At 38.4% G+C, this 17,107-nt stretch overlaps 1 long non-coding RNA gene across 7 annotated transcripts in view; it reads left to right on the top strand.

The window, feature by feature from the left end:
- LOC109496209 overlaps positions 1 to 17,107 on the top strand; it is a 198,658-nt gene that overhangs the window by 67,242 nt on the left and 114,309 nt on the right. The gene's annotated exons all lie outside the window — the stretch shown is intronic.

Genomic DNA, 17,107 nt, shown 5'->3' with positions numbered 1-17,107 from the left:
AAGCAGAACATGGAATTTTGTTTGTTTTTGTTTTGTTTTGTCATAGTCTCTGCAATTAGGTTAGGAAAAGGATAGAAAGTTAAACTTTGGAAACAAATAGCCATTTGATTTCTTCACTCCATATTTGAAGATTCTAGCTGATGTAATTGAAAACTAAAATAATCAGGTTGGCTTATATTTCCACAGTCCTTTGTGACAATGAATTGAACAGTGCTAGACGGCTCAAAACATTTTCACAATCATTTTATTCTCAGATACTCACTCTCCCTCTGAAAATTAGTAGATCCGGGAAAGATTCCCTTTTTTTAGGAGAGAGAAAAGACCTAGGGAAAGTCAGTCCCTTTCACAGAGTCTCAGTTTTGGATGGTTACAAATCAAGAATGAGATCTGTTAACCTTAAAAAATAAAGCTGTCAGTTATTTTACCAGCAAAATGGGTTATTTGAGAATAGCAGAGAATTACAATTTGAGAAAGCAAGCTCTAGGCAATTCAGGAAAACAGAGGAGAGAAAAGGGAGAGGTAAGAGGAACGTTGTAAACATCAAGGTCCATTGGAGGACAGTGGGACTCTGAAGTATGGTGGCTTCTCATTGGCTGAGTCGTGGCTGTCTCTCATTGGCTGGGCTATTGCTGTGGGAGGAGGAAAACCTTTCCTATTCCTGCCGGGAATGTAAAGTAGTGGTTAAAGTAGTATTTGCTTACAGGGTAAGTCTTCCGGTTAAGTCTGCAATTGACAAGGAGTGGTAGGGGGTAGTGCTCCCCCTGCTGGCTTCCTGATTCTATTTTAGTGATGAGGTTTCCTTTTATTAGTTTTCACAGATCCTAGCTCTCTAATTTTGAATACTTGCACTCTTTGCACTAAACTGGTGGATGGGGTCCTGTGGAGAACTTCCCTGTTTTCAAACCTCATCCTTATCCACATTTAGTAAGCGCTCCTTGAAACGCTGGGGAAAACTTACTAATGCGTCTCTCATTTTGAAGTCATTTCACTCCAGGGACCATTGAATTGGTAATGAAACTAGATATTCTCCCAAACAAATCCTGTATTAGTTTCCTAATTAGGGCATCTGCACAACTGGGCGGCTAAAAATAACAGAAATGTATTGTTTCACAGGCTTAGAGGCTAGAAGTCTAAAATCAAGATGTCAGCAGTCCCAGTGGCTTCCCCACCTCCCCCCAAGCTGGCAGATGAGAATTCTTCCTTGCTTCTTCTACCTTCTTGTGGTTGCAGGAAATCTTTGGAATCCTGCATCATCTAGTCTCTGCCTCTGTCTTCTCTTGTCCTTCTCCCCTGTGCATCTATGTCTGTATGTCCAAATTTCTCTCTTCTTGTAAGGATACCAGCTTTATTGAATTTACAACCCATCCTAATTCAGTATAACTTCATCTTGATTATATCTACAAAATCTTTATTTCTAACTAAGGTTCCATTCACAAGTTTTGGGTAGACAAATTTTGGAGAGGAACTATTTTTTCCTCTATCAGTGCAAAAACCAATGTAGTAGCAAATTATATTCCAAAAATCCATAAGGACAAAGCAGGCTTTAACTAGTTTTAAATATTAGTGTTCCATTCTTTATGCCCTGTTCCAAAGCCCCAGAATCTTCCGTTTTAAGTATTTTAGAATAAAATATACTAAGCTCTAGAGATGCAGATACCAAAAGCATTGAATTTCGAGTGAAATAAACTTGAGTTTGGTTTTTTGCTTGGCTACCACCTGGTTCTCTATCTCAGTTTTGTTTTGGAAAAGCAGGAACCTTATTAATTGCACTATCAATGTTACAGGTATATGTACATCATAAAAAGTATTAGAGTTATCCAAGATATGGAAACAACCCAACTGTATATGTATGTGTGTGTGTATGTGTGTGTGTGTGTGTGTGTGTGTGTGTAATCTATGTCTGTCTATCTCTATCTATCTATCTATCTATCTATATCATCTTCTTTATATATGTGTGTATGTGTGTATATATGATGGGATATTATTGGTATGTGTACATCATAAAAAGTATTAGGGTTATCCAAGATATGGAAGCAACCCAACTGTGTGTGTGTGTGTGTGTGTGTGTGTGTGTGTGTGTGTGTATACACACATCTTGCCATTTGCAACAACATCAGTGGACCTAGAGGTTATAATGCTGAGTGAAAGAAGTTAGTCACAGAAAGATGAATAGTATATGATTTCACTCATGGAATTTAAGAAACAAAACAAATGAAGAAAGAAGAAAAGAGACAAACAAAAACACAAATTCTTAAATACAAGGAACAAACTGGTGGTTGCCAGAGGGGAGGTGGATGGGGGGAAGGGTGAAGTAGATAAAGGAGATTAAGAGTGTGCTTATTGTTATAAGCACTGAGAAATGTATAGAATTGTTGAATCGTACTGTATACCTGAAACTAATATAACACTGTGTATAAATTCTACTTTAAAGAAAAATGAAATGAAACAGTTAAGTGTGTTGCAAATTCTATAGGGTACAAAATTATAGGTCCTAATAGTATTAGGGAAGGCAGCCATCACTCAGTACTTTACAAGGTAACATAATTAGGATTAAAGGCAAATAGGAGAGAGCTTTCTACTCAGGCCCCTTTAAACGTAGTGTAAATTTTGACATGTCCACCAAAGCCTTGTTGGGAGACACAGTAAACAAACTAGATGGGGACACCTGAGTGGCTTAGTTGGTTAGGCGTCCGACTCTTGATTTTGGCTCAGGTCACAATCTCACAGTTTGTGAGATCAAGCCCTGTATCAGGCTCTGTGCTGCCAGCAGGGAGCCTGCTTAGGATTGTCTCTCTCTCCCTCTCTTTCTGCCCCTCTCCTGCTCTCTTCTCCAAAAATAAATAAATAAACACTTAAAAACTAAACAAACAAAATAGATGAAAATGGAACTATTCTGTTTGAAGTGGTTGTGGTGAGACGGAGCCACCGTGACTTATCTCCCCCTACCCCCATCTGTCTAGACAGCTTTCAAGCAACTCTTCACAAGTGCCAGGGCTCAACTTAGCACATCTTAAATATCACTGGATAAAAAGACATTATAGATATTAGAGTTTCATCCATTGCTAACATTTTGATGAAATATTTTGATACTTTAGTCTTGGGAATGCAGAAGTTCTCAGGTTCACATATATGCTCAGCTGTCTTTGGCCCCTAGTAATAAAGAATTTATGTCCAGGGGCGCCTGGGTGGCGCAGTCGGTTAAGCGTCCGACTTCAGCCAGGTCATGATCTCGCGGTCTGTGAGTTCGAGCCCCGCATCAGGCTCTGGGCTGATGGCTCAGAGCCTGGAGCCTGCTTCCGATTCTGTGTCTCCCTCTCTCTCTGCCCCTCCCCCGTTCATGCTCTCTCTCTCTCTCTGTCCCAAAAATAAATAAAAGTTGAAAAAAAAATTAAAAAAAAAAAAAAAGAATTTATGTCCAGACTCTAGCTTGCTCCATCCATCAGTATGTCTACCTTGACGCCAACATCACACTTGGTAATTACACATGGAATTGTTTTCTTAATTTCATTTTGGATTGCTCTTTATAAGAATATAGAAACAAAACAGGTTTTTGTCAATCCTCTATTCTGCAACTTTGCTGAAACAATTTATTAGCTTTAATGTGTTTTTTGTAGGTTCTTTAGGATTTTCTGTATTTAAGACCATATCAAATGAGAAAAATATAATTTTACCATTTTCTTTCCACTTTGGTTGATTCCTTTTTTTTTGTCTTATGTAATTTCTCTGGCTAGAACCTCCATACAATATTGAATACATATCACAAAAGCAGCCACCTTTGTCTTGTTCCTGATCTTAAATTTTTTTAATGTTTATTTATTTTGAGAGAGAGAGAGAGAGAGCGCGCGCACGCGCACATGAGTGGGAGAGGGGCAGAGTGAGAGGGTGACACAGAATTCGAAGCAGGCTCCAGGCTCTGAGCTGTTAGCACAGAGTCTGACGTGGGGCTCAAACTCACAAACTGTGAGATCATGACCTGAGCCAACGGTGGACACTCAACCAACTGAGCCACCCAGGCGCCCTTGTCTTGTTCCTGATCTTAAGGGGAAGGAAAATGTCCAGTATTTTAGCTGAATGTGGTCTTGCTTGTGGGTTTCCATCAATACATCATGTGGAATAAGTTGTATTCTCTTTTTAGTTTGTTCGGTGTTTTTATCATGAAAAGGTGTTATATTTTGTCACATGCTTTTTTCTTCATGAATTGAGGTGTGTGTGTGTGTGTGTGTGTATGTGTGTGTGTTTCTTCATTCTATTAATGTGGTTTATTACACAGAATGATTTCTCACTACATTCCTGGAATAAATCCCACTTAGTCAGGATGTATAATCCTCTTAATCTGCTGCTGGATTTCATTTTATAGTATTTTGTTGAGGATTTTAAAATCTTTTTCTTTTTAAGTGGAATGAAGTTATAATTAAATTGTGATGCAACTAATATTTGTTAAGTGACTTTGTGTCAGCCACCAAATCCTAATCACAGCTCATTTAGATAAATTCCAGTTTCTATCTGAATTTTAAAGTAATACCTCTATACATTGCTTTATAATGTACTATAATTTAGATTGTTTACTCATCCACATGGCAATTTCCCCCAAATTAGCCTGAGATCAACAGCCTACCTTGTCCAGATAAAAGTGATCTCGTAGAAAATGAACAGTTTCATTTTGATATTAAAATTCCATTTTTGCCCATTTTAAAATGTCAGAGATTGTCAGTTAAGAACTCTGAGATTATTTGAAGGTCATCTTCTTGAATTACACTGTTGTAGACTTAGGTTCTGGAATCAGGCCTGGATTTGAATCAAGGTTCAAATACAGTACTTGTGAGTTTTTAGACAAGTTATTTAACATCTCTGTGCACCTATTCCTTCATTGTTATTCACATTGTAACAATGGTATCTACTTAATAGCATTCTGGAAGCATTAAATGAGAAAATGCAGGTGAGCCATTTAGAATCATGACGGGCACACATTGAGCATTCAATTAACGATGGCTTTTATGGTAATTATCCTATTGGATTCCAGACAATCCACTTCTCTATTCTCACTTAAGTTTAATTCCATTTAGGGAGAATCGGTTACTTACTGAATTACACACGTTTGTAAATTTTCTGTAAATATCTCTGAGAAAATATTAAATAATAGAAGGAAAGGGATAAAATGATGGGCAAAACAATGAAACGGGAAAGAATAGTGCCACTTTCCCCAGAAATATGTAATATGACACTAGGCTATGAAGTCAAAGTAGCCAGCCCGAAGGCTTCTTAAATGGAATTAAGAGGAGTCAAGTTGGGGAGAAAAGGATACCTTAATTCTTCCCGTGAAAAATGTATTCCACATTAAATCAATCCTGTCCATTCACAGATTGACACACAATTCTGAAAGTGGCCAATTAAAAGAGCTAATTTGTATCTGGATAGATTTTATTATGTTAAAAATAATTATATCCCTTTTCCTATTGTGCCCTCTTTCTGAGAATTTTTCTTTTCGTTCCATTGACGTCAGGTTTGCCCATGTGTCTGGCTTTCTCCAGTGAAAGGTGAATGGATGTGACATGTGACTTCTCAGCAAAAATTTAAGGACCATTGAGTGGTAGCACTATCTCTCTTCCCTCCTCTGTTATAAGACTTGCACTGTCCAAACAGAGGTTTGCTCCTTCAGCCCATGTCTGAAATGAAAACAATATGGAGTAGAACTTGTCTATCAACTTGCAATAGAAATGAGGCTTGGTTATTGTAAGCCACGTGGCTATTGCGGTTAATCATTGCTGCAGTATGACTTTGCCTAAGGAAAAAAAATGTCCTTCCAAAACAGTGCTAAAAAGACATCCACCATAAAAGGATATTTTTAGTGATACAACTACATGACTTACATGATTAGAAAAAAACTGTATTTACCGTGTGCTATAAGACATCTTATTTTTTAATTGCAGAAATCTGATTCTAAAATCCATATGGAAATGCAAAGGACAGAGAGTACCTAAAATAACTTTGATAAAGAACAAGTCTGAGGACCTAATCTTCCAGTTTTTAATACATGTCATAAAGCTAGAGTAATCAAGATAGTCTGGGGTGTTTGTTTGTTTGTTTGTTTGTTTTGCTGAAGATAGACATATCAATGGAACAGAGTAGAACATCCCTAATTAGACCCACACATATGCAGTCATTTGAATTTTGAAAAAAAAAAGTGCAAAGAAAAGACAGTGGAGGGAACAAGTCTTGCTGGAATAACTGAGAGTTCACTGATAAAGACGTGAACTTCCATCCATGCCTTGAATCCTTTACATATGTATGGAAATAAGTCAATATGGATTACAGACTAAAACCCAAAACTATAACATTTCTAGAAAAGTAATTGGAAAAAATTTTTGTGACTCTAGATCAACTAAAGATTTCTTTTCTTTTTTTTAAGTTTACATATTTACTTTTAGACAGGGTAGAGGGTCAGAGAGAGAGGAAGAGAGAGAATCCCAAGCAAGCTCTGTGCTGTCAATGCAGAGCCCGACCTGGGACTCAATCCTACAAATTCTGAGATGATAACCTGAGCCGAAATCAAGAGTTGGACACTCAACCAACTGAGCCACCAAGCCACCCCAAAGATTTCTTACGTATGACTCCAAAAGCATAATCTATATTTTAAAAAGTTATAAATTTGGATGTCATCAAAAGTTAAGAACTTCTCTTCAAAAGATACTGTTAAAAGAATAATAAGACAAGTCACAGCCTGGTGGGAAATAGTTTCATAATAAATATCAGATAAAAGATTTCTATCCAGAATATACAAATGACTCCAAAATTTAATAAGGCAAACAATGCCCTGAAAAATAATGAGTCAAGTACCTGAACAGACACTTCACCACAGAAAATATATTAAAAAGATTCTCAACATCACTAATCATGAAGGTCATGAAAATTGAAACCACAAGATTCCATTGGAATGTCTAAAATGAAAAGAGTGACCCTATCAAGTGTTTGTAAGGATGTAGAACAAGTACAGTTTTCTGACACTATCAGTGGAAGCGGAAATGGTTCGACCACCTTGGAAAACAGTTGGGAAGTTTCTTAAGAAGTTGAACGGGGGCGCCTGGGTGGCGCAGTCGGTTAAGCGTCCGACTTCAGCCAGGTCACGATCTCGCGGTCCGGGAGTTCGAGCCCCGCGTCAGGCTCTGGGCTGATGGCTCGGAGCCTGGAACCTGTTTCTGATTCTGTGTCTCCCTCTCTCTCTGCCCCTTCCCCGTTCATGCTCTGTCTCTCTCTGTCCCAAAAATAAATAAAAACGTTGAAAAAAATTTAAAAAAAAAGAAGTTGAACGTACACATTATAGTGGAAATGTAAATGACTCAACCACTTTCGAAAATAGTTGGGAAGTTTCTTAAGAAGTTAAACATACACGTTATAGCCATAAAATGTAATACCACTCATCAGTAAGAAGCAGTGGGCTATTGATGCACATAAAGACATTGATGGTTATCAATTTAATTATTTTAAGTGAAGGAAGCCAACCAACAAAAGAGTATATAGTATACGATTTTATTTACATAAAATACCAGGAAATGCAAACTACTCTGTAGTAAAAAATCAGATCAGTGGTTGCCTGGGGCCTGGAGTGGGAACAGACATGTGGGGAAGATTTCAAAGAGGAACGAGGAAACTTTTGAGAAGATTGGATATATTCATTATCTTAACTGTGGTGATAGTTTCACAGGCATATACGTATTTCAAAATGTGTCAAATTGTACAATTATAATAGTTTTTTAGATGTCACTATTACCTCAGTGAAACCCTCAACTGCTACTTAATTTCCAACCAAGGAGATAAAATTTAAAATCCTCATGTGAGGTCTTCCCAGATTAACTCTGATACATGATCAATATTTGACCATTTCTAGATTTTCTTATTATATCCTGTGTCATGTTAAGCCTTCTTTTTCTCAGGAGTAGGTGGCCTGTTCATAACAGATTCTTGGAGGAGAAAGAGTTCCCTATAGCTCTCTTTTCTCACCCCCTTTTTCCTCCCACCTTCCCTCTGCCCCACATTTACCTATAGAAATTTAATGTGTACCAACCATAAACTATTTATTCCACTCATTCCTGTAGCTGTGGACTTGAAAACAAAGCAAAACAAAATAGACAAACAAAAAGTTTTTGCTAGGGGTTGGCTCAGTCAGTTGAGCATGTGATTCTTGATTTTGGCTCACGTCATGATCCCAGGGTCATGGGATGGAGCCCTGCTTTGGGCTCTGTGCTGAGCATGGAGACGGCTTAAGATTCTCTTTGTCTCTCTCTGCCCCTCTCCTCTGCTCATGTGCTCTCTTTCGTGTGTGCGAGCGCTCTCTCTCTCAAAAAAAAAAAAAAAGCCTTTGCTCTCAAAAGGAGCTTGCAGTATAGTAGAAAAATGAAAAATTATACTCTTATTTTAAGTATTCTCCCAAAAAGTTCACTCTTAAGGAGGTAACGTTTAATTTTTTTATGGAAAATCGTTTTTTATATACTTGAAAATAATCGTTTGAGCTTGACCAATAACTAAAATATAAACAAGCAAACAAATAAGCAAGTAGATAAATAAAATAAAAACATTCATTATTCCAAAGTCTTTTAAAATTTAACCTCGGTTTGGGAGAAGTATCTTTATACCCTAATTAATGAAAAGACTGAAAAGAAAAACATCTAGTTGCTCCGTTTCAGATCACTGTCCCTGCCTTTTACTAAGTCCTGTGTTACCAAATATGGTTTCTACCACTCTACAGTTTAGAAAGCGGAAAACAGGAAAAGTCCACTCAGAGGAACTACCTTCTCATGGGAACCAAGAGTCCCAGTGCAGCCTGCTACCCATCATGCCCACTAGAGGGTCGGAGAGGACCTTGGTAAATGCCCTTCGAAATGACCAAGATCCCCCTTATGGTCTAAAATAGCACCTCCACATTAGAGGGAAACATTAACTGCACAAGTATGTGTTGACATCCTGCTGTATGCTAGACATTGTGCAAAATTTTCCAGGTGAAGAACAATGAGAGAGGGTGTTCGAGACAAGGGCAGGATTTATGCATCTCTTAGAAAAAGTAGAAAAAGTAGAAAAATTCCTCGAGGATCAAATCATTATGCCCTTCCGAGAACAAAAGGAGTGCCATTCATCTTTGGGAAAAAAAGGCCAGAAGAATGCACGCGGTCTATACCAGTCAAGCAGCTGGAGAGAAATGGGATTCTTATGCTCACCTATGGTCTAGCTGAGGGAGTGATTTTCTCCCCTGAAACTGCTTTAACTCTGTCTTTGTTGAGACCACACCAGCCTTTGTCTCTGAGTTCTGGAGAGCCCACTTCCCTCTGCGTTTATTTGCTCTCTCCTCCTCTGCCACCCACCCAGCATTTTCCTTTACTTACAGGAGTCCTAAAGACCTGAAATAGCAGCGAGCTGATTAAAAATTAATAAGAGCCTCAGAGGGAAAGTACCAAGAGGCAGTTGGCTCTGTGATCGGCAATTTTTTGAGATTCTTTAAATACCCAATTATTTTCGGGACACCCACAGAACAGAAACCATAGGACATGGGAAATAGCTTTTTGGACCAGAGGGAATATATTTTTAAACAAATTTTTTTAACTTGGAGAAGAGAAGAATTATGTTTACAGTACTACTCTTCATTAGCACGCCCGTGCCCTCCTCAAATCTCCGCGTATTTTTTTCCTTTTTATGGTTTCAGGTGACTGGCCCAGTGGCAGCAAGAAGAATTTATTTTCAGTATAAACTTCATTATTCTACAGCAGCTCTTAATTTGCCCAGGAGGTAACACTGCTATGTAGAAAAACAAATGGCAGTGAGTGAATTAAAATCAGGCCTGGGAATACTTGATGGTATATATTACATCCAAACTCAACCAGGAAGCAAATGTAAACCTGATATGTTAAGGAATTGAGAAGCACAGGTTTATATTACTCTGTTTCTTCAGATGAGAAACAGTTTCTTAATGAGCCTAATGAACGCACCAAACCGTAACATGGCATCTAAATCCTGTAAAAATGAATCCATAGGAAATCTTTACCACTTTCATTCTGCCTTATCCTACAAACCTATATTGTGGTTAGTAAAATATTTATGTGCTGCACTTCAGAAACGTATTATTTATGGCTCTCAAACAGGAAGGATTGCATCTGATGACCACGTTTTGATTTAACCATGGGAAGGAACAAATTGCAGTTGAATTACAAACACGGAAACAAATCAGGCAGGGCGCAAATGATTTGTTTAGCCAGAGACAAAGTTGTCAGGGAACTGTGCTGTAATATGGCTCAAAGGAAAATCTGTGCTATCATTACCTTCCAACAGGTTGTCAAAAATCAGCAGGCAAAGAGGGAGTTTTCCACAAAGACAGGAAAGAGAAAACAAAGGATTTTTTTAATGTAGTGTTAATTGATGCTAAATTATTACCATTGCAGAAAAAAAATAAATGTAAATTTTGGTACCTAACAGCCCGTTGGACTGTAAATCTTTTAATCATATGTATGTTACTTTTCAATCAAATTGAATGTTCTTTTCCACCACTAACTGTTAACTTTAAAAAAAAGTAGAAAGCTCAGGAGATCTGAATTGTATTTTCAGAATCGTCTCATAGGTCTTCCAGTAAATCACTTAGCTCTCTGAAGCAAGATCTTTGCACTATACTCCTGCTGTAGGAAAAAAAAAAAAAAAGAAGATTATGGATATGTTCCTACATGCCACAATTATAAAGTAGTTGGTGAAATCACTTAGAAGAACAAAACTCGAAAATGAAGGAAATTAACTACAAAATAATACCCCACTTAACATTTATTGACCATTTATCAAGAGCTTTTGTAGGGGAAAATTGTTTGGAACTCTGGTTGGCTATGATTTATATGACTCATGCTTCTTGTTTCTCTGGATTTATTATTTATTTATTTATTTATTTATTTATTTATTTATTTACTGGAAACACACTTTATGTATTTGTTTATTTTTTGTTGTTTATACTTCTATACATTTATTGTCTCCCTCTTTCTAAAAAAAAGGATTTGAAAAGATTAACCACAGTATCCTTCTCCTCCTGGGACAAAAACAAACCAAATTCATTAGTGAAAAGACATTACCAAAAGGTGATAATACATCAGTCTCTTGCTCAAAAAATGTCAGTGGCTCCCTGTTGCCTACTGAATAAAGTTGAAACGCTTTCAGCATAGCATTCAAGTTACTTCATAGGCTTTCTTCAACCAGCATGATAGAAAACACAGAAGTCTTAGAAGTCTGAAATCCACCGTTGGTCAATTGGGTCCGAGTTAGCAATATACTTAGTCTTTCTGTATCCAGGAAAGAAAGCACAAAGTTTCCATGATGTATAGCTCTGATTGTGATGTCAGCTCCAAAGCAATAACCTGCTCTTCTAATTTTTGTTGCTCTTGTGATTGGTCTTTGTTTGTCTTAGTTGTGTCTCTCCAGGTTGTCAGAAAGGCCTGATTTAATTTCCTGGGGGTTCTAAGCTTCCATCTGGCATACTTCCTAGTGTGCAATCCAAATTGGTGGACTTTGCTGCTAAACCCTGCCTCATTTTGGGGTTGTCTCACTGTTCTCCGTGCCTACTCTTCTGTCAGCATCTGTCTTCCCCAATATGTTAGAGTCAGACTAGGAATTCAAATCAAGGAGAAAGGCAACAATCGCCCGGGACGCAGACTCATCTTCAGCACAACGTTGCTCCCAAGTTGAAATCTAGTTCCACATTCAGGACCCTGGTGATGGCATTTTGAAATCAGTAGGTGTCAAAGGGATGTCATTGCCTCATTAGAGGTTTGAGTATCCATGTTTATTCCATTACCGAAATAAAATGTATTTTACAACACACTTGCTGAAAGAAAAGTGACCTGATTTAGGTTGGCACTTAGCATCATGATGTGGAAGAGTGTACATTTCTTCATGTAAAGAAACGTGTGTGTGTGTGTGTGTGTGTGTGTGTGTGTGTGTGTATAAGAGCATGTGCTCACATGTGCGGGTGCATGTATGTGAATACATAGGGAAACTTGGCAAAGGGAAGTTTCTTTAGTAGTCTTCTGGGTTTAGGATGTGTGTGTGTGTGTGTGTGTGTGTGTGTGTGTGTGTGTGTGTGTTTTCTGTGACTTTGGAGTTTGGTTATTACTAATTCCCAACATCAGAACTTCTCATTTTCAAACTTAAGTGTGATAACACATTACAGACAAATGAAAATGCTTGGAGCATTATCTGTTATTTCTATTTATTGCACACCTGTCACCACCCACTGTAAGTTCTGCCACAGTAGTTTTAAACAAGAACAGGCTAGGAATGTATTGAAATAAAAGTTGGCTCATCAAGTTTTTCTTGAGAAAAACTTCTAATTATAATCTAAACTAGCTCAGATAGCATCAGTCAAGTTATTTGTGGGAATAGTGAGTACTTTTGGGTCTAAGCTGAGATCACCATTGTTATGTGATTCTGGCTCACCTGGGATCTAGAATATTAGATTCTAAGGACAATTCTGAATTTGAGTGGATCAGAATTGCTCCAGACATTGATTTTATGTGTAAAGTTTTCACCAATCTCAGACAGAAGAAATACAGAAAACAGTCATTTTTCTGAGAGTGGATGGGTATGACCTTGGTGGTCTTAGATGGACAGGTATAAAAGTAGAGTCTAAGAAAGGGTGGTTTGGCCCAAGACAAGAAAAGACAGAGAGCAAACCCAAGTTGAGGCAAGTGATCAATGGTAAAATTCCAGGACTCCCCAAAAGAGCTGGAGGAGGGGGTCTGAAAGCCAGGAATGACTATGGCGGGGATGGGGGGGGGGCAGGGAGACACCTGCAGACATCAAGGGAGTCAAAAGGGGTCACAAATCAGCTTTAAACTCTCTATCTTGATACCCATCAATTGGCACCTGGTGTGGGAAGACCATAATAAAAGATTTAGCAGTTGGCTAGAAAATCCCACTGTCTCTCATCCAATTAGGAAGACTGCACTCAAGAGAGTGGTCAGAGGGACATTTGTGTGCTAGTAAACCCACCAACAATGGTGTCACAAGAGATAGGACCAAGAATATGGTCTTTTATGTTGCATGTGAGAAACCAAGCGGGCACAGAGCATTAAAGGTGGAAGGGATCTCAGATACAATGCATGAGACCTAAAAAGGGAAAATGATTTGCCCAAGGTCAAACAGCTAGTTAATGGCAAGAATATTGATTTACTGGCTCCAACTTCCTTGTTCTTGCCAGGATTGTAGCACAGCTGCTCTTATTCCCTTACGTTTATTTCCAAGGAGAAGACGGCGTAAGAAATGAAGGTGGCACATTTCTGATCACAAAAGAAGGAGATTTCTCAAAAATAGACAAGTTTCTTTCTTTGTTTTGGATTTTTCGTGAGAGAGAGAGAGAGAGAGAGAGAGAGAGAGAGAGAGAGAGCACATGCACCCATAAGCAGGGGAAAGACAGAGGGAAAGGGACAGAGAATTTTAAGCAGGCTCATGCCCAGTGCAGAGCCCAGTGCAGGGCTCTACATGGGGCTTAATCTCATGAACCATGAGGTCATGACCTGAGCCGAAATGAAGAATCTGACACTTAAACTGAGCCATTCAGGTGCCCTTGGTTTGGTTTTTTTGGTCTGCTCTTTTGTTTGGTGGTAGTGGCTTCAGCGATTTCTTCAATGCTTCTTTTTAAATGCTTGGCTCTTGTGATTGTGTGTGTGTGTGTGTGCATATGTGTGTGCCTATGTGTGTGCATGGGTGTGTTAGAGTTAAAGGGGGACTTATAATTTTCACTACTGACATGATAACAAAAGCACAGGCAACAAAGATAAAACAGATAAGCTGGGCTACATAAAAATTAAAAGTGTCTTTGCATCAAAGGACACAATCAACAGAGCAAAAAGGCAACCTATGGAATGGAAGAAAATATTTGCAAACCATCTATATGATAAGGGGTTAATACACAGAATATGTAAAGAATACCCGCAACTCACCAACGAGAGAACAAATAACCCAATTTTAAAAATGGGCAAAGGATGGGGCGCCTGGAGGTCTCAGGCAGTTAAGCCTCTGACTTCAGCTCAGGTCATGATCTTACAGTTTGTGGGTCTCTGTCCTGACAGCTCAGAGCCTAGAGCCCGTTTCAGATTCTGTGTCTCCCTCTCCCCTCTCCCTCTGCCCCCCTCTCACACTCACATTGTCTCTCTCTCTCTCTCTCTCTCTCAAAAATAAATAAATATTAAAAATTTTTCAAAAAAATGGGCAAAAGACTTGAAGAAAAGTTTCTCCAAAGATATGCAAATGATCAATAAGCATATGAAAAGATGCCTAAACACTAATCATTAAGGAAATACAAATCAGAATCACAGTGAGCTATTACCTTATGCCCATAAGGATGGCTACTATCAAAACCCCCCAGAAACTAACAAGTGTTGGCGAGTCGTGGAAAAAATAGAACCACTGTGCACTGTTGGTGGAAATGGAAAATGGTGCAGCCACTACAGAAAACTGTATCAAAGTCCCTCAGATAATTAAAGGGAGGATTACCATATGATGTAGCAATTTCACCTCTGGGTATATATCTGAAAAAATGGAAAATAGAGTCTCCAAAGAGATATTTATATGTTCATGATCATAGCAGCAGTTCACAATGGCCAAAAGTTGGAAGCAACCCAGTGTTCATGGATGAATGAATGGATAAACAATTTGTAGTATAGGCAGTGAAACAATATTCAACCTTAGACTGTATACTTAATATGATATTAAGGAACAGGGCTTGATTGGAATTAGAGGGTGGAGGAAGAAGAAAGCTAGAAGGGAAATAAATATTGAGCACTTGCCATGTATGTTTCTGTGCCAGCTACATCTAATGCATTATCCTCTTTGGTATTCACGACAACCTTGTGCAGTTGAAGTATTATCACCATTTCCCAAACAATGAAACTGAGGCTCATGTATGCTAACACTTTCTAAAGATTATCACATTAAAAATGGCAGAAGTAGGATTCAAACCCAGGTCAACTTGACTCCTTTATCCGTATATCCCATAAAATATATGTCCCCGGCATGTCATACTTTTATGGCAGCAATTATGTCTGAAACTCATAGGAAAGATCAGGAAGGTGCAGGTAGGTTGGAATTTAAATAGGGTGGTCATGATAGACCTAATTTAGAAGGTAACTGTGTTAGACAGAATAATAGCCCTCCAAAGATGTCCACATCCTAATCCCCAGGACCTGTGAATATGTTATATGACACAGCAAAGGGGAATTAAGAATGCCAATCAACTGACCTTAAAATACGAAGAATATCCTGGGTTTTCCAGGTGGGCCCAATGTAATCACAAGAATCCTGAAGTGCAAGTAGAGTGGGAGGCAGAAGAAAAGTCAATGTCAGAGTGGGAAAGACCAGACTCGCAATTGTTGGCTTTGGATATGGCAGGGACTACGGGCTAAGGAATGCAGGCAAGTGTCTAAGAACTGGGAAAGATAAGGGAACAGATTCTCCCCTTGAGCCTTCAGAAAAGAATGCAACCCTGGTGACACTTTCATTTTATCCCAGTGAGACCCACATCAGACTTCTGACTTTCAGAAATATATGATAACAAATTTGTGTGATTTTAAGCCGCTAAATTTGAAGTAAGTTGTTGATAGCAGCCGTAGAAGAGCAATACAGTCACATTTCAATTTCTTTTGCTTAACCTGCTTTTTCATTGAAATTCTGAATGTTTTCAATTTTTTTAGAAAGGCAGTATCAATTGTACCCCAAATATGGCAAGGTTTAGGCTGTTGTTCTGTTGTTATCTTTCCTAATTGTTCCTCTGCCAAGAGAAATGTGTAAAAGACTCACCTGGGCCTGGACAAAAACTTGAATATCATCTGTGTAAAGGTGAGAATTGGAACAGAGACCAAAATTGTGCCCTTGACCTACACTCACAATTACTGCTCTGGGCTGGAAATATTTAGGGAAGATCACTGGGACCCTGAGAAAGAAAGCAGATGAAGACATCTCTACTTATCTTGATCGACGGGGAGCATCCCCTTTACCTAGAGGCTTCTAGAGGGATCAGGAAGGGACCTGTACTTATTTGATATATATGCAAGACAGTCTTCTAGATGCTGGGTATGCATTCCGTCATTTTGTTCTTACAATACCCTATGTCATTGGCATTGTTATTCCTTGCACAACATACCAGGAAAATTAAAGCTGGTAATAGCTTAATAAAGTGGGTGACAACCATGAGTTGTTAGATCTCAAACACTAGACTATTTTTCACTGTATTGTTCTTGAACCATTTCTTATGGAACCTTACACCATTCTGAGAATTGAATGAAATCAGTAGAGTCTCTTCTCAGAAAAGTGCACACATAACCACAAACATGTATGCACATCAGTGTATAGACATTTTTATATGTAATTCTCAGGGGCCTTGAAGGTTAGCCACGGGTTAAAAAATCTTGCCTATATGCCATTTCCTGCCATTGGAGGCAGTATGTTCTAGTGCGAGGGAGCTATCTATAAGGAAATGCCACACTGCAATCCCTTGCTCTACCATTTGCTATATTTGAAATAAGAAATTACTTAACTTCTCTGTGCCTCATTTTCCTCATTTATAAAGCAGGATAGTAGTAGATCTGATCTCCTGGGGTTGTGGTGGGGATTGAAAAAGTTTTTACACAAAAATCACTTTTAGAAGAGTAAGTGCTTAATGGTCTTTAATAAATGCTTTCTATTATCATTGATGTTGACTTATGAGCTCCAGACTCAGGCAATATGTTTTCAAGGATAGCCTTAGTATGACGGATAAAGCAGGAAGAGTCCAAAGCATCAATAATTACAATACTTGGAGAAGAAAAATCCATGTTTCAGGTAATGCACCTGCCATCTCTATAGATACTGACTCTTTGAATAACAGGGTCAGTGGAGACAAAGGAGCAAATGCATTTTTATCTATCCAAAAGCATTTTCATGACACTTGTCTCCAGAGAATCAGTATGCTGAAAGAGAGATTAGACAAAACATCAGAAACTTGTGACTTATAACTTCAGGGGAGAAAACATTTCAGAACACCCAGCAATTTATGATGAAAGAACATTACTGAGAAGTTCCTTAGGGATGGAACAGAGAACCTTCAGAAGGTACTTGA

This window comes from Felis catus, chromosome F2 (assembly GCF_018350175.1).
Source record: "Felis catus isolate Fca126 chromosome F2, F.catus_Fca126_mat1.0, whole genome shotgun sequence".
Classification (NCBI taxonomy): domain Eukaryota; kingdom Metazoa; phylum Chordata; class Mammalia; order Carnivora; family Felidae; genus Felis; species Felis catus.
The sequence above is the reverse complement of the archived record's forward strand: the minus strand, read 5'-3'. Positions and strand labels throughout refer to the sequence as shown.